We start from the raw sequence: 25,285 nt of genomic DNA, 5'->3' as shown, positions 1-25,285 counted from the left end.
AGCCATGCTCAATTTTTGTGTGTGTTAGGATCTAAATATCTTTTTGACTTTGGAACATGTGATCTTAACTGCTGAGCTGTCTCCTGCCTCTCATTTGATTTTTGATTTTTTTTAAAAAATTGCTTATTTGTAGATTAAAGCAGATTGAGAACATACACATTTCCATAATTATTTTAAGACTATGTAAATCAAATAGTGCTTATTTACTCAAGTAATACAAATAATATTAGTATATGACTATTTGAATATGTAAAAATTATATCAAGAAATTCCTAATAATATCAGAAAAGCTATCTTAGGTCATGATTAAATTTCTCAGTATAGTCTTACTTTAAATGGAATTATTTCTTTAAACTCAAACCAAGAATTCCATTAGTGTTCTTGTTCAAATTTACTATGCTTGTTCTTGAGAATTTTTATATCAGGTTTCACTGGTATTATCAGATTTCACTGTAATATCAGATTACACTGTTGTAGCACTCTATAAACCAAACAAAGATAATGCTGTGATTTTAGGGTAAAAAGTCCTTAAAGGAATCTTCAGTTTTCTTCTTCCTCTTTACTTGGTTAATCCTAAGTGATGTCAGTCAGTTGTATCTAATAGTTGTGAGTGGGTAGCTGGAGCTACTGTGCTCAGTTCCAGATTATAGTATTGATTAATTGATTGTCTCTTCCAGTTGTGAATCGTATTAGTGTTGGCTCAGGCGGCTTGGCTTAGAGCCAATGCCTAATTGTCAATGGGAGGCAAGAGGCAGCTTTTCTATTTCACTGCTGTATTTAGATGGGTATTCAGAGAACAAAAAGCATTCTAAAGATGATGTGACAGAATACAATGTAATAAATCTAATAAATATGCAGTTAGTGATTGATCTAACGAACAACAACTAGTGTGAAAAAAACTCAGGAATTTGTCATTTCTCCATGACAGATTTCCAAAACAGTTTAAAAATAATCAGGTGTACGAAGAGAAGGAAGTGATATGGTTTAGGATTTTGAATGATAATGAGCCCACATCAGAGTTATAGAATTAGTTCATTAAGGACACAGATGTTATGACTGTCTGTATTTTCCAGATAAATGCAATTGAAATTAGGAGAAGGGCCATTATGTCATAAGGAAAGAGCTGTCCAAGAGAGCTGGGGGCACTTGTTAGCTTGTTCCCCTCCAGGGAACTGAAATCATCTTAGAAAAAATATAAAAAATCCAAGCTTAAAGTCCAAACACGATGTGCTGGTTTCTTGTTAACTTTCTGCTTTAATGAGGAACATAAAATGGATGGGTCTGTTTATCGTTGATTCCTGCAGAATGGAAATCTAAATGGGGCATCGAGAGGTTAATAACTTTCACAGATCTATAACTTTGAGTTTGTTTTCTGCCAGATCAATTTCTTTTCCCCAGAAGCAAAAAATTGGTATGAAATTGAGTCACTCTCTGATTACAAAATTACATTCACATTAAAATATATTGATGATAATTATTGGTATTTCTTCTATGAACAAAATTGTATTTGGTTTCACAGGGACTTAGAGATTAAAAACCTATTTAACAATTAAAGTCTAAGAATTTGGTTAATGTGTAGAATAAATAATGAAAGTGAGGTAGGGGTTCTTAAAGTCCAAAATGATAAAACGGAATGTTTAGACATGAGTGATATATTAAAGACTTCAAGAAAAAATAGCAGGTAAAGTAGTTAGAAAGTTAAATATCTGGGTAGGCACTAGTTTTTTTTTTTTCATTGTGTGCTGTAAAAGATCATTCAACAAGTATCTGTTTTGAGTTGGAAAACATAATGATGGCACACTCGCTATAAGAATAGTTTTAGAAGATATAAATGAACTAATTCATTATAGATGCATCAAAGTAAGGTGAGAATTGATAAAAACATATTTTTTAATAAATAGATTAGAGAGGCAAGAGTTCTTTGTGGTAGTTAAAACAGGTAAGAAAAACCATCTATTCATGGTTACCTGCTGAGCACCTTCTAACTAAGTTAACTCATGCTATGGCAGATATGTATATAGTATATCAGCAACTTGAAAACAGAAATGAATCAGCCTTACCTATCACCCTGCATAAAACTCAAGTTCAAGTAGATCAAAGACCTTAATATAAAACCCAATATATTGAACCTGATAGAAGAGAAAGTGGGGAATAGCTTTGAACATATTGGCACAGGAAACAACTTCCTGCACAGAACATCAGCAGCACAAGCACAAAGATCAACAATAAATGACACACTGTGAAAATGAAAAGCTTCTGTAAGCAAAGGACACTGATAACAGGACAACATGGCAGCCTATAGAGTTGGAAAAGATATTCACCAATTCTTCATCTGACAGAGGGCTAATTTCCAAAATAAATAAAGAACTCAGAAATTATACATCAACAAACCAAATATGCAGAGAATTCTTAATATGCTGGAAAGCACATGCTTAGCATCCTTTGCCATTTGGGAAATGCAAATAAAAATGACATTGAGATCCTATTTTACACCTATCAGAATGACTAAGATAAAAATCACTAGTGACAGCTCAGGTTGGCAAGGATGTGGAGCAAAATGAAAACTACTTCATTGCTGTGCGGTGCACAAACTTGTACACCCATATTGGAAACCAATATGTCAGTTTCTCAGAAAATTGAGAATCAACCTATCTCAAGACCCAGCTATACTACTCCTGGGAACATACCCAAACTGTACTTAATCCTACCACAAGAACATGTCCTCAACTACATTAATAGCAGTTTAACTTGTAACTGCCAGAAACTAGAAACAACCTAGATGTCCCTCAACTGAATAATGGATGAAGTAACTGTGGTAAATTTACACAATGGACTATTACTCAGTTGTTAAAATAACATCATGAAATCTATATGAGCTATAAAGTAAAAGATATTCTTGCTACAATCCACAGACCCAGAGAGGCTAAGTAACAAGGAGGGCTCAATGGTAGATGCATGAATTTCACTGGGATGGGGAAATAGAATAGGTATTGTAGAATGACTGAGGGAATGTGGAAACAGGAACGGGAGAAATTTTCTAGGGGCAGTTTTGAGGGTGAGAGAACAGGAACAGACAACTGGAATTTCAGGGTATTTTGGAGGCAAGGTAGAAGCTGGGACAATTGGAATTAATAGGACTCTATAAAGGTGACCCTAGCTAAGACTCATAGAAATGGGGGATATGGGACTTGAACTGGCCATCTCCTATAACAAGGCAAGATTTCCAGTGGAGAAATTGTGACACCAACCAGCCACAATACAACCACCTACAATTTGTCCTTCCTACAAGATGTTCTTGGGTAAAGGTGGCACAGATATTGTGGGAGTGGCCAACCAATTACTAGTCCTGCTTAAGACCCATACCATGAGAGGGAACCCACTGCTGACACTACCTAGAGAACTAGGTACCAGAGGCCAAATCTTTACAGGCATTTTCCGTACACATGATGGTATTTGGTTTTGTTTTCATAGGTCTATTTTTGTGTGAATATTTGTGTCTCAGCATTTCTTTATCAGCATTTATGTTTCTTGTGATTTTTCTGTGGCTCTTTTTTCCTCTTTCTTTTCCTATTATCATTTTTTCATTTTATATAATTTTATTTCATTATTATCACTATGTTATAGGGGGGAGGGTGCAGATTTGGGTAGCTGAGAAGTAGAGTATCTTGAAGGAGTTGTGGGAGGGGAACAATAATTAGAATATATTGTATGAAAAAAAAATCCTTTCAGTAAAAGAAGAAAGAGAAAGTAATTGATAGAAAAAAAAGTCATCGAGTGAACATATGGAGAAACAAAATCCAGTTAATAGAGAAAAAGGATACACAATAGTACTCCAATAAAATGGGACAAGCAAGTATGTGAACATAACTATCCTAGTATCTCATAATATAGACTTTTGTGTAAAAACTAGTCAGCAGAAATAAGGGCATACTTTATTTCCACTAAGGGATCAGTTAACCAAAAATATATTACTACCTCAAACACCTATGTAGCAAACAGAAAGGCCCTCAATTGCCTAGTACTACTGAATTTAAAGACATAGACAAATATTACTTCATTAATAGTAGATGATTTTAAGATCCCACTTTCTTCAGTAGACAAGTTATCTATACAAAAAAAGTATGTTAAATAGATTTAACAGTTGTCTACTAAATGGCATTTTCAAACACTGAAGAATACACATTCTACTCAGCATCACATCGAAAAGGTTTTTAATAAAGAACACATCCTGGACATAAAACGATTCTTTACAAATTCAGGAAGATAGAAGTAACTACTTGTATACTATCTGATCACAATTAAACAAAGCCTAAAACTGATGGCAAACAAAACAAATCACCTCTCAAAAACTCTAGTAATACACACAGTCATGGAGACTTGTCAACTTCTTAGAAAATGTTGAATGAGTCAAAGATTTAAAAAAAAATGAAATGAAGGCAAAAATGCAACAAAACAAAACTGCTGGGACACATTGAGAAGTCTTATGAGGGTAATTTGCAGCTCTGAATGATAAAATTGAAAAATCAGAAAGATTATCAACAAGTGGTTTAATGATGCAGCTCAAAGAGTTAGCGAAAAAGAACAAATGAAATCAAAGCCCAGTTGACAAGAAGAACTAATAAATATCAAAGCAGAAATAAATGAAATAGAAACAAACAAAACAATACAAAGAGTCAACAAATCTAAGATCTTGTCCTTTGAAAAGATAAGCAAAACTGAAAGACCGCTGACCCAACCAACCAAAGGAAGAAAGAAATTACCCAATCAACAAATAAATAGTGAAAGAGAAACATTGCAACAGAAACGAAAGAAATTCAGAATATCATAAGAGAAGCTGTTAAAAACCTGTACTCCATTATACTAGAATACTTAAAATAAATTGATTGATTTCTCAATTAAACTAAGCCACCAAAATTAGGTCAAGATGCCAATAATCTAATCAGGCCCATAGTAAAAAAGTCACTGTGACAGTAAAAAACCCATCCATCTAAAAGGCATCCTAGACCAGCACAATTCTACCAAACATTAAAATAAGAACTACAATCAATCCTTCGTAATCTTGCATAAACTTTAGAAATAGAAGGAACACCCCCAAACTCCTACAAAGCCAACATTATTCTAATATCTGAGCTTGACAAGCAGACAACTGAAAAGAAAACTACCAGCCAATATCTCTGATGAACATAGATTCAGAAATGCTCAATAAGACACTTGCAAGCAGAAAACAAACATACACCAGGCATATTATACAACAATATCAATTTACATCTCTGAGATGCAGGGATAGTTCAACATATGCAAGTCATAAATGTAAGAAATCACATAAATGGACATAAAGCAAAATTTTACAATCACCTCAATACATATAAAAAGACTTTGACAAAACCCAAAATTAACTCATGATAAAAGTCCCAGAGTATGCATGTCTACTCTGAGGAATCATAACTCACACAATGAAAGCTATAAGTGAAAAATTCACTATCAGCATTGTCCTAAATATAGAAAAGATAGAAGCACCATATGGAAGAAAGGAGCAAGACAGTGGTATCCACTATGTCCAGTCATTTTCCATACAGTGCTTGAACTACTAGCTGGAACAAAATATAAGAGAATAGGAAATTAAAGGGATACACATAGGTAATAAACTCAAAGTATACCTATTTGCAAATGGTATAATACTATACATTAAAGATATCCAAAATTCTGCAAGAAAGATTTTAGAAATCTTAAATATATTCAGTAATGTGGCAGGATATAGAATCAAGTTTCACCAATCAATAGCTTATCTCCACACTGACAACAATCATTCAAAGAAGGAGATCATGGACACACCCCCATCCAAACTAGCTTCAAAGAAAATAAAATATCTAAAGGCAAACATACCTAAAGAATTTAAGGGCATTTATAGTGAATACTTTTTTTTTCTTTTTTTTTTTTTTTCAGATCAGAATGCATAGACTGGAGTAACTACATAATTTCAGAAAGTGAAACAGAGCCATTTCTGGGATAAGGGAACTGGGGAGTTGAGGAGCAATGGAGAAGAAAATAGCAGGTCACAAATGATCTGATCAAGAAAACAGAAATGTGAGCATTTTAGGGTAGGGGATAGATTTATATATCAAAAAAGATTGGAGGAGAGTAAAGGGAAGAACAGGATACAAGAGACCCAAAAGGGGAAATCGGAAAGGGGGCACTTTTTAAGAAAGAGTAGGTCAGTACAAGCAGAATTAAGAAAGAGATGGGTAAAATAACTATAAGTATGTCTAGAATAGCCACAAGGATTCATATTAATTAACTGTTTACCTAAAAAATAATTGGATATATATATGATATAATTAATATGATATAAATAATTTCATATATATATGAAATTTGTGTTGTACACACACACATGCATGCACATACACACATATGCTTTTTGCATTGGAGGATAACCCTAGGTAATGGCATGCCCACCTTAGTAGTGCTAGAAACCTAGCTAACTACTACTCTGCTATGAATCAACAAGCACATTTTAGTAAATGAGAATAATCTTTAACAACAAACCATAAGCACTTTTCCTTACACCCACAAATAAGTGCAGTTTTAACACTGATCAAGGAAACTTCTCTTTGCAACAGATTGAGATCACTACAGAACTTTACAACCAATCAAACTGAAGAGTTGTGGATCCCAGTTGCAGTCTATACACCCACAAAACACACTGACCTCTAGGGCTCATGGGACACTAAGATGTGGCTGAAAGTTTACAAGACCTAGAAGACAAGGGAATTTGTTGTAAGATTGTGTCTCTTAGTAATGTCAGAGGCTATACTTATAAATTCTCACCAACATGGTCGCCTAAATATGAGCAGAACAGGAATCACACCAATGGATATGCCAAAGTGGATGGAGAAAATCCCACAAGGCCTCAAATTTACAAGTATTTTAGGAAAGTTCAGAAAGCTGAGAGCAGGAGATGGTCTTTCTCAGGCAAGAACATGACAATAGATTGTCTACGTTCCAAATATGAGCCCGTGTATGTATAAAAGCATGCATATATGAACTTGAAATGATAATATCTAGGAAGATATACACATATGCACATATATGTATGTATACATATGCATATGTGTGTGTATACACATGTACACACACACATGGAAATAACAATTAATGTCAAAAGAGAGCACAAGTTTGAAAGAGACTGGAGAGAAGTACATGAGAGTGTTAGGATAGGGGAAAGAGAAAGGAGAAATGTGATTATAATCAAATTTTTTTTAAAAAGTGATAGCAGTAATATCATTAATGTGTTATTAGCCAATTAAATGTACATACCTAAGTATAGATTTTCCTCTCATCACTTAATTATTCTTCTCATTTGAGAAAGCTTGATCATTTCTTTAGATTCATATACTTGTTGTTTTTTTTCTGAAGAATGATCACTTACTCATCTGGACTAGATTGAGTACCTTATGTAAGCTCCTTTACTGTCTTTAGAATATTGCACTTTCTTGTAATTAATAGTGTGGTTCTCTGGGCTATATAAATAATGTCACCTTTTCCTCTTTATGACCCTTAGACTCTAACAATTTGGCACTAGATAACATTTGTTCTTTCTGTATGGACTATTAATTCTCTAAATTGTTTATTTATGTTCCAAATGTTGCCCCCTTCCCTGTATACCCTACAATTTCACCTCATCCCCCTTTGCCTCTGAGAGGTGCTACTCCCCCCACCCACCCAACAATTCTGGGTCAAAATTTTTGAAGGTAAGTTGGTGACCCTATCCCTCCACTGGGGACCCTGCCTATATACTGTAAGTGGTCTCTTCAGGTTCCCTCACTCTCACTTCGCACATAGGCTTTATCTCTACTATCATCTGGGAGACTTTCCCATAATGCAATGTCAGTCTCTCTACTTCCAAGACAGCCTCTGTTGGACCCTTACCTGCATAAAAATATTTGGCTGCATTTTAGCATATTTGGCTATATTATCCATCACTGGCCTTGCAGTTTTTCCACCAAGGCTCCTTAAAGATTGTCTTTAAATGCATGTCTTGTCATGCCAATCTTCTGTTAAAATCTCCTCTTATGGAGATCACTGCACTCATGTTCTACATCTTCAATATTACCTTAAATTTCCTTCCTTATCTTTTCCTATCAGTGTTTATCTGAATTCTGATACTGTTCAAGGATGAGAAGCTTCTATTCTGTTCTGAAAAACCAGTTATGACGAACGGTTAAGAATGTCTCACTTCACCTTCTATCACCACCACCGACTCCTCTTCAGTCTGTACTCTTCCTTCATCCATAGTTAATCCAATGTGATGAAAGTAGACTGTGAGAGTCGCTGAAGGTGTTTATGTCTTTAACATGGAGTTCTCCTGAATGCTATCAGTGTTCTTGAAAGAAGGCCACAGGGCTGCTTTGTGTTTCCTACCAAAGGAAGATGCTACCTAGCCTGACAGGACCTTGGAGCTGGACTTTCAACTTCATAAACTGGGAGAAATAATTTATTGTTGTTTATAAACAATTTTGGGGTAGTAAATATATTTGATATAGTAGGCAAAGTAAACCATGTTATTGTGAAATTCTATCCATAGTGGTATCACACCTACAGCAAAATTCTATTCCCTAAATCTTTGCTAATATGTTGTTATGATGTCAATTATACAAGGTAATTTCAACAATTCTTATATATGTGACATGAAAAATGATAATGTCATGCTTTAAGGATTTTAATCCATTTTATTACTGTCCTTCCTATATGATGCTCCTAACCTGGGAAGCATCTGCTGTGTTAAGCTTAGCCAGTCACACTTTTGTTTATTTTGTAAGGGACGTAAGACACATGCTAGATGCTAGCAAAATCCATGTTGTATAATAATGCAAAGCCACAGGCAATGGTCATAGCTTAAATAAATTTGCAGCTCTTATATAAGTTTTCAGGTCTCAACAACAACAACTAATCACACACACACACACACAAACACACAAAATGCAATACAATCTTGCTACATATTACAAGTTAGTCTTGGACTTGTTATATAATCTAGATTTGGAGTCATCACCATCATCTTGCTTCAGCTTCATGAGTGTGAGATTATAGGTATATATTGTCTAATAAACATTTGGTGAATTTAACTTCTGTGTTATCTTTGATACTTGAATCTCTGAGTCCCCATTTTTGGATGGCAAATATTCAGCAACCAGGCACAAAAATATACAAATTACACAAACTCAGGTTGATTCACTAACATTTTGTTATATTCTCACAGTCTATTACGCAGTGAATTATGGGACAGGAGGGACAGTGAACTGTACTCCCTACAACCAAGGCTCAGGGAACAAAAGAGAGGGCAGAAAAATTATTAGAAACCAAGACACCAGGTGTAGCATAGTCTCTTCTAGCATGACAGGGAAGCTGCACCTATCAAACCTAAACAATCAAGAACCACATACTGACGACACATGCTGATGGGCTAACATGGATGAGGGAAATTTCATAAGGCTCTATCTCCAGATGAAGAGCTACAGCCGATCAGTTACTACCTAGATAGGGAGAAACAGTATTTATTTTCTGGAGATCAGCTCCCCCATAGATTATCCAACCCCAATTAGTCAGCTCTAAACAAATGCTCAGAAGAGTAACAATAAATTACTTAAGTACAGAAACACACAAACACACATACACACACACACACACACCATACACTATGTATACACAAACTGAAGGAGTCTATAGGGTCCTTAATTATGAAATTTTAGAGCTGGATAATATAAGTTGGAGTGTTGTAGTTTAGATACTCAATGTTCCCCTAGGTTTCTGTAGTAAATCTGATCTGGAGTCAGTGGTGCTTTGCGACTTTATTGCAAACTTTTTTTTTAATTAGATATTTTTCTTATTTACATTTCAACTGTTATCGCCTTTCCTGGTTTCCCCTCAGAAATGCCCTATCCCATCCCCCCTCCCCCTGCTCACCAACCAACCTGCTGTCTTGGCATTCCTCTACAGTGGGCATCAAGCCTTCATAGGATTAAGGGACTCTCCTCCCATTGATGTCTACTGGGCTATCCTCTGCTACATATGTGACTGGAGCCATGGATCCCTCCATATGTACTGCAAACCCCTTCAGCTCCTTGGGTCCTTTCTCTAGCTTCTCCATTAGGGATCCTGTGCTCAGTCCAATGGTTGACTGAGATAATCTACCTCTGTATTTGTCAGGCACTGGCAGAACCTCTCAGGAGACAGCTATATCAGGCTTCTGTCAGCAAGTACTTGTTGACATCCACAGCAGTGTCTGAGTTTGGGAACTGTATATGGGATGGATCCCCAGGTGTGAGAGTCTCTGGATGGCCTTTCCTAGAGTCTCTGGATGGCCTTTCCTTCAGTCTCTGCTCCACACTTTGTCTCCCTGAAGGACCAAAGTATTCACACTTTGTTCTTCCTTCTTCTTGAGCTTTCATGTGGTCTGTGAATTATATCTTAGGTGTTTCGAACTTCTGGACTAATATCCACTTATCAGTGAGTGCATACCCTGTTTGTTCTTTTGTGTTTGGGTTACCTCATTCAGGATGATATTTTCTAGTTCCATACATTTGCCTAAAAATTTCATGAAGTCATTGTTTTTAATAGTTGAGTAGTACTCCATTGTGCAAATATACCACATTTTCTGTACCCATTCCTCTGTTGAGGGACATCTGGGTTCTTTCTGGCTTCTGGCTATTATAAATAAAGCCTCTATGAACATAGTGGAGCATGTGTCCTTATTACATGTTGGAGCATCTTCTGGGTTTATTCACAGGAGTGGTATAGCTGAAGAATGAAGCCTAGTAGGAGGAGGTTAGATACTTGTGGGTATTTTATCCCTTTGAACAGGATTATGTAATACTAGATTTTTCTACTTTTTTTTTACTTTGATTTTCGGTGCCATACTAGGCCCAAAGCCACAGGATAAGCCACCATAGATGATAATCTCCAAGACTCTATGCCAAACAAACACTTTCTATTTTTAAGTTGATTATTTGAAGAATTTTGTTACAGCAAAGATGCAGGCTAGCCTAGCCTCTAGACAAACCATTAGATAATACTGCTGACTATAAATCAAATTGCTAGTAACTTACTTCAGTAGTCTCTTTTAAATGACACACAAATAGTGCAAAACTTTTTGTTCTTACCCTTGAATAAACAAATGCAGCTCTCTCAAGCAGAAATATTCAGAGAACATCCCACTGATATTTCTTCTTCTGACCACAATAGTCTGGATATCCAATTAACCTTTTCTTAATTAAATTAAGTTATCCTTTACATTGAATTGTAAATCTAGCACTGTAATCAAAGATCTCTATAGAGAGTTGAATGTGTCCTTGCTATGTATACTGTTAATTATACTTTACAGAAAATAATAGAGATCAGGCTCATGTAGTAAGATGCTTTATCCAATATGGTTTATGTTTCCAAAATACACTAATCAGAACTTTAGGAGCAAGCCTCCAAAACACACAATTTAACCTTGTTATTTCTGCTTTACTCAATTGATGACATTTCTAAGGAGTCACGAAGATTATAAAAGCCATCTACAGTGTGTGTAAAAAAAAGTAGACACTGGTCCATATTAAAATGTGTACCTTGTAATATACACTAAATGGCTATTATTATAACAAATTAGATTAAGCTTGTTCAAATGAGCTAAACCCTTGGCTACAAATACAGCAGGGTTGTCATCTTCCCTTCTCAGCCTTGTGCATTTCCAAATTGGACATTGTAGCAATGTCTGGCCAGCAAGAACATGATCACATTATGAAAACTGACACTGATAGTTACATGAAAACAAAAGCTCATTTAAACAAATTGACCCAAATTGGCCAGTGGTCCTACAACTAAATGCTGTGAACCTCTATCTGTAGCCCTGTTAATTCAAAGCAGCTGAAAATCATCTTGAAATAATGTTTTCAATTGCTCCCTCCAGATTTCAACTTGGGTTTGATTTCTGATACTACAACTCTGAGGCACTGGGGAGATATTTAGATTTCTTTATTTTTAAGTCATCCATTTTAACATGGAGATAATTAAATTGTGTACTTCAGAAATGTTCTATAAAGAGTCAATACAGCTTGTATATAATGAGCTTCAGACATATAATACATTATCAAAACTAAGCTTAAGGGCACTAGAGAGATGGCTATGCAATTAAGAGCAATTTGCAGCTCTTTCAAAGGACCTGCATATGAAGAATTACAAACAACTGTAATTCTATCTCTTTGGGATTACCCAAAGCCCTCTTCTGGTCTTCTATGGTATCAACACACATGCAGTGTATGTGCACATGTATGCATACATATACATATAAGTAAAAAAGAAAATAATGTTTAAGTATATTATATAGGGACAGTTTCTAATGGTACAATGAAATACCATGACCAAAAACAATTCTGGGAGAAAGAATATTTTTCAGCTTATAGTTCCACATTGCTGTTCATCAACAAAGGTCAGGACAGGAACTCAAGCAGGGCAGGATCCTAGAAGTAGTAGCCTCTGCAGAAGCCATAGAGGGGTGTTGCTTCCCTGGCTTGCTTTCCCTGGCTTGTACAGTCTGCTTTCTTACAGAAGCCAGGGCCAACAGCACAAGGATGGCACCACCCACAAAGAGGTGGGCCCTCTCCCATAGACCACTAATTGGAAAAATGTCTTACGGCTGGATCTCATAAAGGCATTTCCTCAACTGGGGCTCCTTCCTCTCTGATGACTCTAGCTTGTGTCAAATTGACTCAAAACCAGCCAGTACGTTATTTCAAGCAGTAAGGATATTTGTAAATAAAATAACTGTCACTTTCTTGGCAAGAATAAGAAGATTTTTATTATTAAGGTTTAGATGACTGCATTTCTAGCATTGAAGACTGATGTAATACATTCACATGCTACCAGAAAAGAAGACTGTCTAATTCAATACAACATTAGGTGTGAGCTTATGATGTCAGACACATGGAAGAAAAGACCGGTAAAATACTCTTTACAAAGGTTGCCTTAGATATACTAGTATTGGTTTCATCCAACCCTTTACCAACATGACTTGTTATTTTTGTGGACAGTATGGAGAAGGCAGAATTATACAGTGTTGAGCAGAAAAGACAGCTGTTTTAAAAACCATAAGAAAGATATTGTCATGTAAAATGAATATTTAAACATCACTCTTGGGGCTGTCTTAAAGTTCAATTTTTGGCAGAAGGGAAGGGTTAGAGTTTGGGCTGGGATTCTTGCCCTAATTATTTAGTTGTGAAAGACCTTTGTTTCTAACACCTTTGTGATTGTTACAGAAGGATAAGATGACGTGGAAAGGCTTGTGCTTTGTTTGTAGTGCCCACTAAGGCCTCAATGCACTATCAATATTATTTGTTTGGATGTTTGTTCTACTTTCTTTACTTGATGATAGGAAGGCCATGTTATTACTTTGTTGTTATCCCATTCTAGAAAGCCAGGTAGATGAGGAAAAGAATTGAACTGGACAAGTAGTCGTTTTCTTTCTGGTGCATGTACTTGCTATTCTATGTTTTTGTATTTGTTTCATTTTTAGAAGATGAATTAAGACGTTTTGTTTATTTTCACTTCCAAGTGTGCCTGCCTCTAAGTGGCAGTTGGTTTTCTGGTGCTTCAGGCTGTAGTAAAAATGATAAGATGACGCCTACAGTACAAGTGCAAGCACCTTACAGGACAGTAAGTGTTGTGCAACATTTTTCACACATGGATCATTAAATCTTTCCCATAGTCACTGAGGTTGGTACTAGTACTCTCTCTACTTCATAGATGTCCAGCCACCCATCAGAGCTGACTGATAAGAGTAGAGGTGGAGGAGATGTCCAGCAAGACCTGGTCTACATTTATAAAAATTCCCCTTCAGAATATAAATGTCAAAACAAAGTATATTTGAAATGAATCTTAAAAGCCCTAGGTTATTCAGAAACCACTCAGAAAGAAAATAGGAACATCACTTGAATGATTAGTTCTGTGGCAATAAGTGCCCAGGATTCTGAAAAACTTTTGTGTGTGTGTGTGTGTGTGTGTGTGTGTGTGTGTTCTCAATGATTTCTGTAACATAATGTACTCAGGTAAATGGAAAATGATTGTATACAATGTTTCATGATTATGAATATCATAAGCATTCCTCATGGTATCCAGATATTGTGGGGAGTTGATTTGAGTCTTACTCCATGTAAATAAAATGATGAGGACCAAAGAGGAAACAGGATAAAATCCTGAGATAAAAGGACTACATCTCTCTTGTTTAATTTTCATCATGCTTGACTTCCATTGTACATGGATATAGGGAAGGCCTTTTTCTATCCTTTTCCTTAAAGTCATAAGAAACACAAAACCAGGAAACAAGGCAAACAGTGACACTGCAATAGCAGTTTCTAAAATAATGTAGACTTTTATGTACTTTAAAACTTGACCAACTTTAGAAAGTCTATGAAGAAATGTTAATTCAAACCAATGAGATTACTTAGGAATTCATTACCTGTTTACCACTTAGTGATAATATTTAAATTCGTAGCCAAAAGATAAAAAAGAATGTGTAAATCACTTTTTCAAAGAATCATCTGATTTTTTTTTAAAAACTGGAAATATATTACTGACTTGTAAAGGTGAAAGAAGAGTTTCTGATGTAGCACTTAAACAAAACTATTGTGATAGAATGTGTAAAGTGGCAATGCTGCATTGTAAGCATAGATTATTACTTGAGAGATGAAAACCCAACACATCAACACATCACAGGACAGCCTATTATTTTTTAACAGAAATTAGATTTTAACATTTGCTAATTTATTTGCTAATCTGTTTTCTCACTTTATTCCCTCATTAACAATCAATAGCTTCTTGGCTTTCACAAGAACCAAAATAAACTAAGTAGGCTAGACTATTGCCAAGGGCTAATAATTTTTTATCAGCAGACACTAAACTCAACTAACATTTAAATCTATAGTCATCTGCCACTCCAATTAAAATATTTAACCCATTGTTATATTTCTTCCACATTTGTGCCTAATATAGCCTGCTATTCAGAACTGAAAATATCTCTTGAGGGATTTTATGGATATAGTGAATACTTAAAGCAGCATGGAGAGCTGTGATTTTGGCAATAGGCTACAAAGCAGTCAAATTTACTTTTCTTAAAATGGTGAATTAAGATCATCAAGCTCAACACACCATGACCTCATGGTTTTCTTCTAAAATATATTTCATCAAGTTCACTAAATTTTAAACAAGATCAGGTTAAGATGTGCTATGGACTCACCATCTATGAGCTCTGTAGAGTGTTTCAGAAACAGTTCCTGGCCTCAGAATGTTGAACACCTAGCCAGAAATTCAGAAAACAACCACTGTTAAAATTCTTAGTGTTAAATCACTTTCAAGATATATTTTTGTCTTCTTTTGTGCAATGATTAAGACAGAAGTGGAAAACAAGATGGTAAGGAATTGACAGCAATTTCATAAATCAAATTTTGAAAAAAATAGTGAACACTTAAAATAACATGGGAATGTGTGTAGATTTGTAAAATTGTAAGATTGAATCTTCTTAGAATGTTGAATTGAGACCACCATGTTCAACAACATGGCTACATAGTTTTCTTGCAATATTTCCTTCATTAAGTCCAGTAAATATCTAAATATCTTAGCTTATTGTTTTGTAAGATTGCATGCCTTTCCAAATATCCAACTTTTGGCCTTTATATAACATATTCTCCAATGATTTTTTGGGAAATAACTTGCAAACAAAATAACCTAAAAGAAACCATTGTCTTTTCTACTAATTTCTAGGGCTAATCTGTAAGGAATAATTCCAAATCTTAAAGCAATCCATCTTGTAAAACCATCTCATAAATTTTTAAAAAGCCATACCTGTAAGGTGCATGAAAAGTCATTGTCTTAATTCCCCAACAGAATCCTTAAATAGGCTTTAAGTCTAATCTATTGACTCCTGTTAATTTTGTTTTCAAAGAGATTTCTTCTTCATCCTTTAAAATGTGCAACATTTATTCCCCCTTCAGTCCCCAGAAAGTTGCCCCTTTATGCAGACAGCTGCTGTGTGACATTCTGTCATCTTATCTCCATGGTTCTACGAGATGACTCAGGCTTCATCAACTCAGTGTGCTTTCCTTTAACTCACACCACATTTCATTGTGTCACAACGCTACCTGGCTCTTTATCAGATTGCTTCTCGTTTCCTGCCTGCTGTCCCTAAACCTGCTACATTTTGTAGTTAGATGCCAGTGTGTGGTTGTGCTTGTCACAGTAGAGTATATATGACCCTTCATTCTGTGATCCCATCCACATGGTAGCTTCCTGAGAACCTAGAGGAGAGAAAAATCTAAAAAAAAAAATCTAAAAATCTAAAAATCTAAAAGGTACTTTAGCAAACAGGTTATTTCTGTTATGAGGTCCCCCAAAGTTTTATCTTGTAAGAAAGAACCAAACTGAAGGATTTTGAGTAAAATTTCCATTTTGAATAGGGGTCAAATAAAGTTTAAGTTCCCAAGACTTCCTTGGGTAACTGATATCCTGCTTGGCAGAGAGGGACATGTATGTGGGTAACTGACATTCAGCTTGGCAACTTGAGACATGAATGCTAAGCAAGTCTCCCTGCTGCAGGGGAATAAACCAACCACTGAGAACAGGGTAGTGTACCACATAGGGAAATAGCCGTGGGAACGCCCTTTATCCTTGAACCTGATTGGTACAAAAATGTAACTGTAACTTGGTACATATGTTTGTGGTTTTGGAGCTCAAATGCTCTGTAACATTTTGGCTCCAGGGTGGGGTGTAGTGGTGTTGCATTTCAGCACCCGAATCTGTTCTGCATCCCTGAGAGATCAGTAGCAGCTTGATTATAATAATTTTTCTTTTCTACATTGACCTAGTTTTGAGTTGTGTTGGATTGAAGCAGACTCTAACAATGTAAGTGACAATTGTGTTTCTGCTCTTTAAGTTAATATGTTGGATGTTTACAGCATTTTACCTACCTAGACTAAATGGATTTCTTTAGTGGCCTTTGTTGGAACGCAGTCTATGGTACTCTACACAGTGACTATTATTGTCTCATTCTAGGTTATATCTGACTTTTTGACACAGCAGCATTATATTTTGAAACCAGTCTATATTGTTTCAATAACTAGTGCATTATATTTATTAAAATATCCTCCAAATTTTCCATAGGTAATATTGAACTAGAAATAATTACTTCTACTGGAGACAGAAAGTGTTTCTTTTGGTACTGGCATCAAGATCCCTCTGGTTAAATGCCTCAAGGTATAATCTAATTTTACTAAGGCACTCAAGGTAAAAGGTAGCTTCAAAAACAATCTTTCAAAGCTGTGTTCATAGGCTTCTGTTTTCGAGCCCTGTGCCAGAAGGTAACCGTGCGGCAAGCCAGTCAGAACCCATCAAAGCTCATGGCTGCAGTATGATTTCAAATGTTCTCAAACCTCTACTGGGGATTTTGTGCCAACAAAGAGGACATGAAAGGTAACTTTCTTCCCTTTTCAAAGCAATAACCAATCACAAAGCCCAAGACTGAGTTCTTCACATATTACAATGCAATGGCTTTTGAAGTTTAGATTAAAAATAGATATCTGACTAACATTATCAATAATAAGTCATAAAGTCACCACAAATTTATTTCTGTCATTCTTTTACTCACTTCCTCTTATAGTCACAAAATATTCCATCCACTGACTTTTAGGCAACAACCTGTTTGAGGCCACACTGGAAAGATCTTGATGAAGGCCAAACTTACCAGTTTCTACATTTTTTTTCTACTTCCTGCATATATTGTTTTGTTTGGTAAAATAATTTTGAAGGCGTGCTTCCTTTTTCAGCCCTGTGTAAGTGAGGAAAATCTAGAAGAGTTGATCATTTCCCTATTTCCTTTCTTAGCAATGAAGATGATACTTTGAAATACAGATATGCAGCTGCCTTTCTTTTTTTTCAAACATAATTACATACAGACATATATGTTCCATTAACAGTATTTACCATATTCAAAGGATACAGGGTGACATTTTGACACATACATCTTATGTGTAATGATCAGATCAAGGTAGTTGTATCTGTCACCCTCGACTCATTATTTTCTTTCTCCATTCGGTACATTCAAATTCTCTCCATCAAATATTTTGAAAGGCTCGTTGAATATTGACAATAATCATTGTTCCTATAAGCTGTGGAGTACTGGAAGTAATGCCTAGCAGGCAGCTGCACCCTGTGCACTTAACACTCCTAATGCTCTTCTATCCCCACATCCTTCTGATGTGGAATATCAAATCCTCAAACTGTGTTTCACAGCTTTGAATAGAGACTTTAGTCTAGAGTTTGTGATATTTTAATCTACCTATTGTGCAGTTCCATTCCATTAATATGTAATTTGTCTTGGTGAAGCATGTCTCTCTTTAGTGATATTTAAGTTCAGTTCCAATTTGTCAGATGGAGCAAACTCCTCATGGTTTTCCATGGGCATTTAGGAAACCATTCTGCTCCTCGGACCATCATAAACCATTCTATGACCTTAGTTTCTAAGTGACTCATCATGATAGTATATACTCATGAGATACTGTGTTATTTCACTATATGTAATCCATGTAGTGATGAAATCTGTGTAATTAATATTTCTGTATTCTCATGAATTCATTTTTGTAGTTCTTTATAAAACATGTAATTATTGTAAACTATGGTCACCATGTTGTCAACAACATGACTTAGCCCCTCTGTCTGATATTATTTTAAAAATTTCTATTTCATTTATAAAGTTCAGACTTGATGGTCTATGCAGTTATTTTATGAAACATATAGGAAATTAGTAAAGCATATATTTGTGTGTATGTTTTCATGGGTATGGACATGTTTGTGGCTGATGTGTGTATAGTGAATGTATGTGATGAATGTGGGCAATGTTAATTATCTCTGAAAATGCACACACGTTTTAAATATATATATATATATATATATATATATATATATATATATATATACATACATACACACACATATTATACAAATATCATATATAGGGACAAACACAGTGACACACACACATTCTCCAGAATAAAGGTAGTATTATGTATGCTATCAATGGGTCATATATATATATATATATATATATATATATATATATATATATAAAATCAAAATTTATGTCTTGTAAGCATATTTTCTTCTGCTTCCTGGTCACCATGAGTGACAGCTTCAGCCACATATCCTGCCATCAGAGTGTACATGCCCAGAAATATGGAGCCAAGTCACCATGAATCTTGAGATAAAATCAGTAATTTTTCCATTCTTTTTCTTAAATATTGTACACAATGTAGACAATAGTAGAAAAATTACCCAACTTTCTACTTCCTTTAGTACCCTTCCTGACTATTCTAATCATCATTTTTATCACCTGACTGTCCTGACCATTTTCTGTCACAGGACCGTCATTCATGTCACTTGACTGTCCCGTAAATCTTTCTGTCAGTTGACTGTCATAACCATCATTCTGGTCACCTAACAGTCCTGACCATTATTCTGTCACCTGAATGTCCTGGAGATCTTTCTGATCACCTGACTATTCAGACCACTGTCTGGTCATGTATATGAGATTACCATTTCAAGAGCTAACTTTCGTTTCAGAGTATGAAAATCTGTTCAATATCTTGTTTGTCAGCTAGAAGACACAATAGCATTTTTTACACTTACCAGGAACATAAAAAGTCTGATCCTTCTAAATTTATGATTAATGTTTAGGTCAACTGGCTTTTTTCTGACAACAAAATGAAGTCTTATTAATAATCAGCATTTTGTTTTCTTTTTTTAATATTGAGAAAAATGCTATATTTTTCTCAATATTAAAAAAAGAAAACAAAATGCTCTGATTGATAATTGCAAATGAAGGAGGAAAAATTTGTCACATTCAGGGCAACCTGTCCACTCAGAAATAAAATCAAGCCAGGACAATGCTTATAGTATTCAAATGTGCACATAGAAAGTTTTGAAGTCATTGCTATACACTTGATTTTAAACTTAATTCCCCGCAGCCTGAAAGAAATATGGGTGTGTATGTTATAGCATTTCATTCAATACATTTTGTTGTCATTTTCCTAAAGGGAGTAAATGAAATAATTTATACTTCATATTCTGATACATAAAATATTTTGTATTTGTCAGTATAGTTGTATCTACCTTATACAATATTTCCTGTTACAATCTATAAATTCCATGTTTGATTAGTGATTCATGATTAATATTAAAAATGTAATAATTAAATTACTTTACATCTGAAGAAAGTTATGTAAATGCAAATGATGATATTTGTTTTATTGTAGTGTAATGTTTTTGCCTCTTTCTTATGCTAGAAAAAAGTTATTTCCTAGAGTTTATTTCTACTGCTAACCATATTTCTATGTATCAAAACCCTTTTGGATTGTCAAAACAACATGTGAGTTTAAAGCACATTTTACATTAGCACAGCCACTATGACCTTTTAAAGTAGTTAAAATTACAGAGTAAAGACATTTCATTAGGAAGCTTTCAGTGCCTTTTATTTAGATTTGCTTGTGCATATTTTCTTTACTTAATATCTTCACAGTTTCAGAGATTTGAGTATAAAGGTGACCCCTTGTATTACCTTAAATATTAGATAGAAAAAGTTTCAAGAAAAGAAAAGAAACAACTGAAAGGTAATACCTTGCAAAATTGTTAAGTCTCCATCTCACAGAAGATGTCCCTCTCCATCCTTTTCCCCTTCTTTCCTTTTACTTGGGAGGGACAATATAGTTATTAATTCTTGGAGAATGTAGTATAGTATATTTTGAACATAATCAGCCCTAACTCTTCTCCTTATTTCTTGTCTCATCTTCCCATCTCTTTCTTTCTACCTCTGACATTTCTTCTTTTTCCTCTTCTTTTTCTACCAGGTCCAGTTTGTATTGCTAAGGTAATACTGGTGTTTGTCCTCATGAATTATCAACCTACTAATAGTCACATCAGTAAAAATAATTGGATCATCCTCCCAGAAGCTATCAAATGCTAATAGCTACCAAACTAAAGATGAGTTCGCCTACTTTCCACTCTATGCTGATATATTGTCTGGTTGCAGCTTGTAAAGGTCTTATGCGTGTTGTCACAAATTCTTGGAGTTCATTGTGCATTTGCACTGTTGTGTTCACGAAATACTGTTTCCATTAACTTATCAGTGACCTCTGATTCTCACCACCTTTCCATCCATCTTGTGAAAAAGATCTATGAGCTTTGTAGACATGAGTGTTATATGAATATCTGATTTAGAATTGAAATGTACTGTCTTTTGTTTTCTGAATATTCACCAGTATGGGAGCACTAATCCAGTCCTAAAGTAGTTGGTTATGTCCATAACATTCATTTCACTCTTGTACCAGTGGCCTTTCTTCTCATGCCATCATTCTTGTGGCTTCTGGTCTTCATAGACATGAGATATTGAAAGTTAGTTTTATTATCTGTCAATGTGTGTAGTACCTACCACCATCATGAGCCGATAGTGGTGAAGCTTCTAGATAAATATCACCTTTATTTATCCATGTTCTAGAACTCAAATATATGTGTCTTCAGCAGTATGTTCTTACCATTCACTTCTAGAGGTTAGGCAGATGTATTGGCAATAGCCTGTAATTATTGGGAGTCTATGTGACCCATGTGCCCAACAACTCAAAAAGAGATAACTCATTCATATGGAGTTTTTATGTACTAGTATGGGTTATCAAATTAGGATATTGTACACTATCATGGAACAACTCCTTGAAAATTATATTTATATATGTTTAAGTATAAATTTTATAAAACTTATAGTGTAGTTGGTTACTACTTTACAGTTTCAAAGCTTTAATGTTATATATACATCCCCACACCTCCTCTTCCACCTTGTTTTCCCATTTCACAAACCAAAGTTGTATCCACTTTAGATATTCACAAAAAAAAAACTAGAGTGGCCCCAAGATTGAATGCCAACCACTCTTCACCTGGTTCATAACACAAAAGGTTGGTATAATACTAAATAAATAACAAAACAACTAAACCAGACATTGTCACTTAGAAACACTATTAAAAAAACCCTAATTCTAGATGCCTATGACTAAGAAAACAACACCACAAGAAAATAGCAGGAATTAATAAACATTCCTGGAAAATAACTGTCAGCTGGGCATGGTGGTACATGCCTTTAATCCTCGCACATGGCACATGGGAGGCAGAGGCAGGCAGATTTCTGAGTTCGAGACCAGCCTGGTCTACAGAGTGAGTTCCAGGACAGCCAGGAATACACAGAAAAACTCTGTCTCCAAAAAAAAAAAAAAAAAACAAAAAACAAACAAACAAAACAAACAACAACAAAAAAATCTGTCAATATTAACAATCCCAGTGCAACAACAACAAAGTTGTTTAACACATTGGATTAGAAAACAGAATATTTAATTCCCTACAATAAGATAGACATCATGGTGAATGGAGGGAGGGAACTGATTGGGAAAGAATGGGGGGAACTGGGTTGGGATCAGGTATTGGGGAGCAGAGAAGGGGGCACATGAGATGGCTGAGAGAGAGAATGGAAGTCAATGTGGGAGGCATCACTGGGATGAGCCAGAGACCTGGGATGGAGGAGGCTCCCATAGTCTCTGCAGGTGACCTTTACTGAGTCTTCTGGCAGCTCGAGATATGGAGACTGAAGTGGCCACCTCCTATAACCAGGCAGGACTTCCAGTTGGGAGGGAGCAGGACATAAACCCACCCACAAAACCTTTAACCCCAAATTTGTCTTTTCTACAAGATATGCAGAGAAAAATATGCATTTGATTGTGGGAATGGCCAACCAACTTAAGGCCTAACCCATGGGAAAGATCTAATCCCTGACATTATTAAATATATCCTGCTATGCTTGTAGATAGGAGCCTAGCACAACTGTCTTCTGAGAAGCTTCATCCAGCAGCTGATGGAAAGAGATGCAGAAACCCACAGCCACACATTAAATAGAGTTTGAGGAGTATTGTGGAAGTGGATTGAGGGAGTCTGAGGGGTCAAGGATACTATAAGAAGACCTAAAGGGTCAAGTAGCCTAGGCCCAAGGGGGCTCACAGAGACTGAAACACCAACCAAAGAGCATGCATTGGGATGCATCTAGGAACCCTGAACGTTTGCAGCAGATGTTCATCTTGGTCTTTATGTGAGTCTTCCTAACAAATGGAGTGGGGAAGGGGTGTCTCTCTGACTGACTCTGTTCCCTGTCTTTGTATCCCTTTACCCTATCTGTGCTGCATCAATGGAAGACGATATATTTAGTTTTTCTGCAACTTGATGTGCTAGGGTGGCTTGGTAAGCATGGGAGATTCCTCTTCTCCTCAGAAAGGGTAATTGGCTTAAGATATTTTGAGGGTAGGGATGGGAGAAGAGGAAGGAGCGGGGGCTGTGGTTGGGTTATAAATTGAATAAATAAATAAGCTACATATCGATATTCGTGACAAATACCACCTTACAGTTAAAGGAAAGGGAAGGTAGTCTAGCAAACTGAGCAAAGCAGTAGTAATTATTCTAACATCTGACAAACCAGATTTCAACCCCAAACTTCAACAGAGATAGGAAAGGACCCTCCATACTAATCAAAATAAATCTGTAAAAAGAATGCCACAATTCTTAACATTTTACACATTAAATATATGGGAGCTCTTTTCTAAATGAAATTTAGGGACAAAATGGAGCAGAGACTGAAGAGACGGCCAACCAATGACTGGACTAACTTGGAATCCATTCCATGGAAGGCACCAATCCCTTATAGTATTACTGATGCCATACTTTGCTTGCAGACAGGAGGCTAGCAGGCTGTCCTCTGAGATGCTCTACCAGCATCCTACTGAGATATATGCAGATACTCACAGCTAAGCATTATACAGAGGTCAGAGACCCCTATGGAAGAGTTAGAGGAAGGAGTAAAGGAACTGAAGAGGATTGGAGCCCCATAGGAAGACCAACATTGTCAACCAACCTGGACCTCTGTGAGCTCCTAGAGACGGATTCACTATCCAAGGAACATACACAGTCTGGCCTGAGGAACCTGGCACTTAGGTAGCAGAGGCTGCCTTGTCTGTCTTCAGTGGAATAGGATGTACCTAATCCTGTAGAGACTTCATGTCTCAGGGTGGGGAGATACCTGAGGCATCACCCTCTCAGAGGTGAACGGGAGAGCGTATAGGAGGAAGAATTCTGTGATGAGGTCTTGGGAGGGCGACAAGATTTGAGATGTCAATAATTAAAATAACTAATTAATAAAAATAAAACAGAGCAAAAAAAAACCAACCAAACAAACAAACCAAAACACAAGGGAATCCATGTTTATAACATAAATACTATTGATCTAAAATTATGGATGGACCCTAACACAGTGACCCATAACCATAAAATTATTTTATTGCTACTTCAATACTGTAATTTTACTATTGTTTGGCATATAATTGAAACATCTTATGTGCAAAATAGAAGATATGTCACCCCCAAAAGGGCCACAACTCACAGGTGGAGAACCACCATCCACATGATTTCACGATGTCTGAAAACAACTCAACTAACTGGAAATCAACTGTTCAAACATAATTCTGTGAGAGACACTTCATGTAAAACTGTACTATCTGTTGTTTTCTATCAAGTTTATCGCCTAAATATTATGGTTGGGACATTCATGGTGTTATTTGTCAAGTATCTGCTGACATTGCATGTTTTATAGATATACTTTACTGCTGATTGACATCGGATTATTTTTAGTTTTGAGTAATTACAATTAATGTTGTGCTAACCGTCCTTCTACATTTATAATCACAAGTAGAATTGCTGTGCCATCTGGCATACACAGGCTCATTGTTGATGGATAATGACAAAGTGTATGTAGCAAGTGTCCCCTTCTTAAGTTTTCGAGTGTTCTAGTGTCAGGAAACCTTTACAAATATGTGGTTAGAGTGTTTAAAGTTCTAAGTTAGACTGTGAAAGAAGAGAGAGGGACTGAAGCCCTAAACTGCTAAAAATTCAGTAGCTGATAAGATAGTGATGGCTTGACTCTGAGTAGTAAAAATTTAATGTCACTACCAGGCATTATCCTTAGAAGAAGGATGTATGTATGTATTGTATGTATGTATGTATGTATGTATGTATATCATGAAGTGTATGTTGCCCATGTGACTTGAAAACCCAGGAGATCAACATCTCTTGAGGCCCTCCCCATCTTCCCAGCTCCCTATCAGATGTTGAAAGACTTTCCAGATGC

The 25,285-nt window shown here is 35.8% G+C and overlaps 1 protein-coding gene across 23 annotated transcripts in view; it reads right to left on the bottom strand.

Annotated features, from left to right (window-relative positions):
• Ptprd (protein tyrosine phosphatase receptor type D) overlaps positions 1 to 25,285 on the bottom strand; it is a 2,287,128-nt gene that overhangs the window by 833,640 nt on the left and 1,428,203 nt on the right. For all 23 annotated transcript variants that reach the window (XM_085839214.1, XM_085839210.1, XM_085839224.1 and 20 more), the window contains exon 9: positions 15,272 to 15,330. The gene's annotated coding sequence lies outside the window, so the exon portion shown is untranslated. The remainder of the gene's footprint in view (positions 1 to 15,271; positions 15,331 to 25,285) is intronic.

This window comes from Mus caroli, unplaced genomic scaffold (genome assembly GCF_978045245.1).
Source record: "Mus caroli unplaced genomic scaffold, Mus_caroli_1 scaffold_6, whole genome shotgun sequence".
Lineage (NCBI taxonomy): Eukaryota > Metazoa > Chordata > Mammalia > Rodentia > Muridae > Mus > Mus caroli.
The sequence above is the reverse complement of the archived record's forward strand: the minus strand, read 5'-3'. Positions and strand labels throughout refer to the sequence as shown.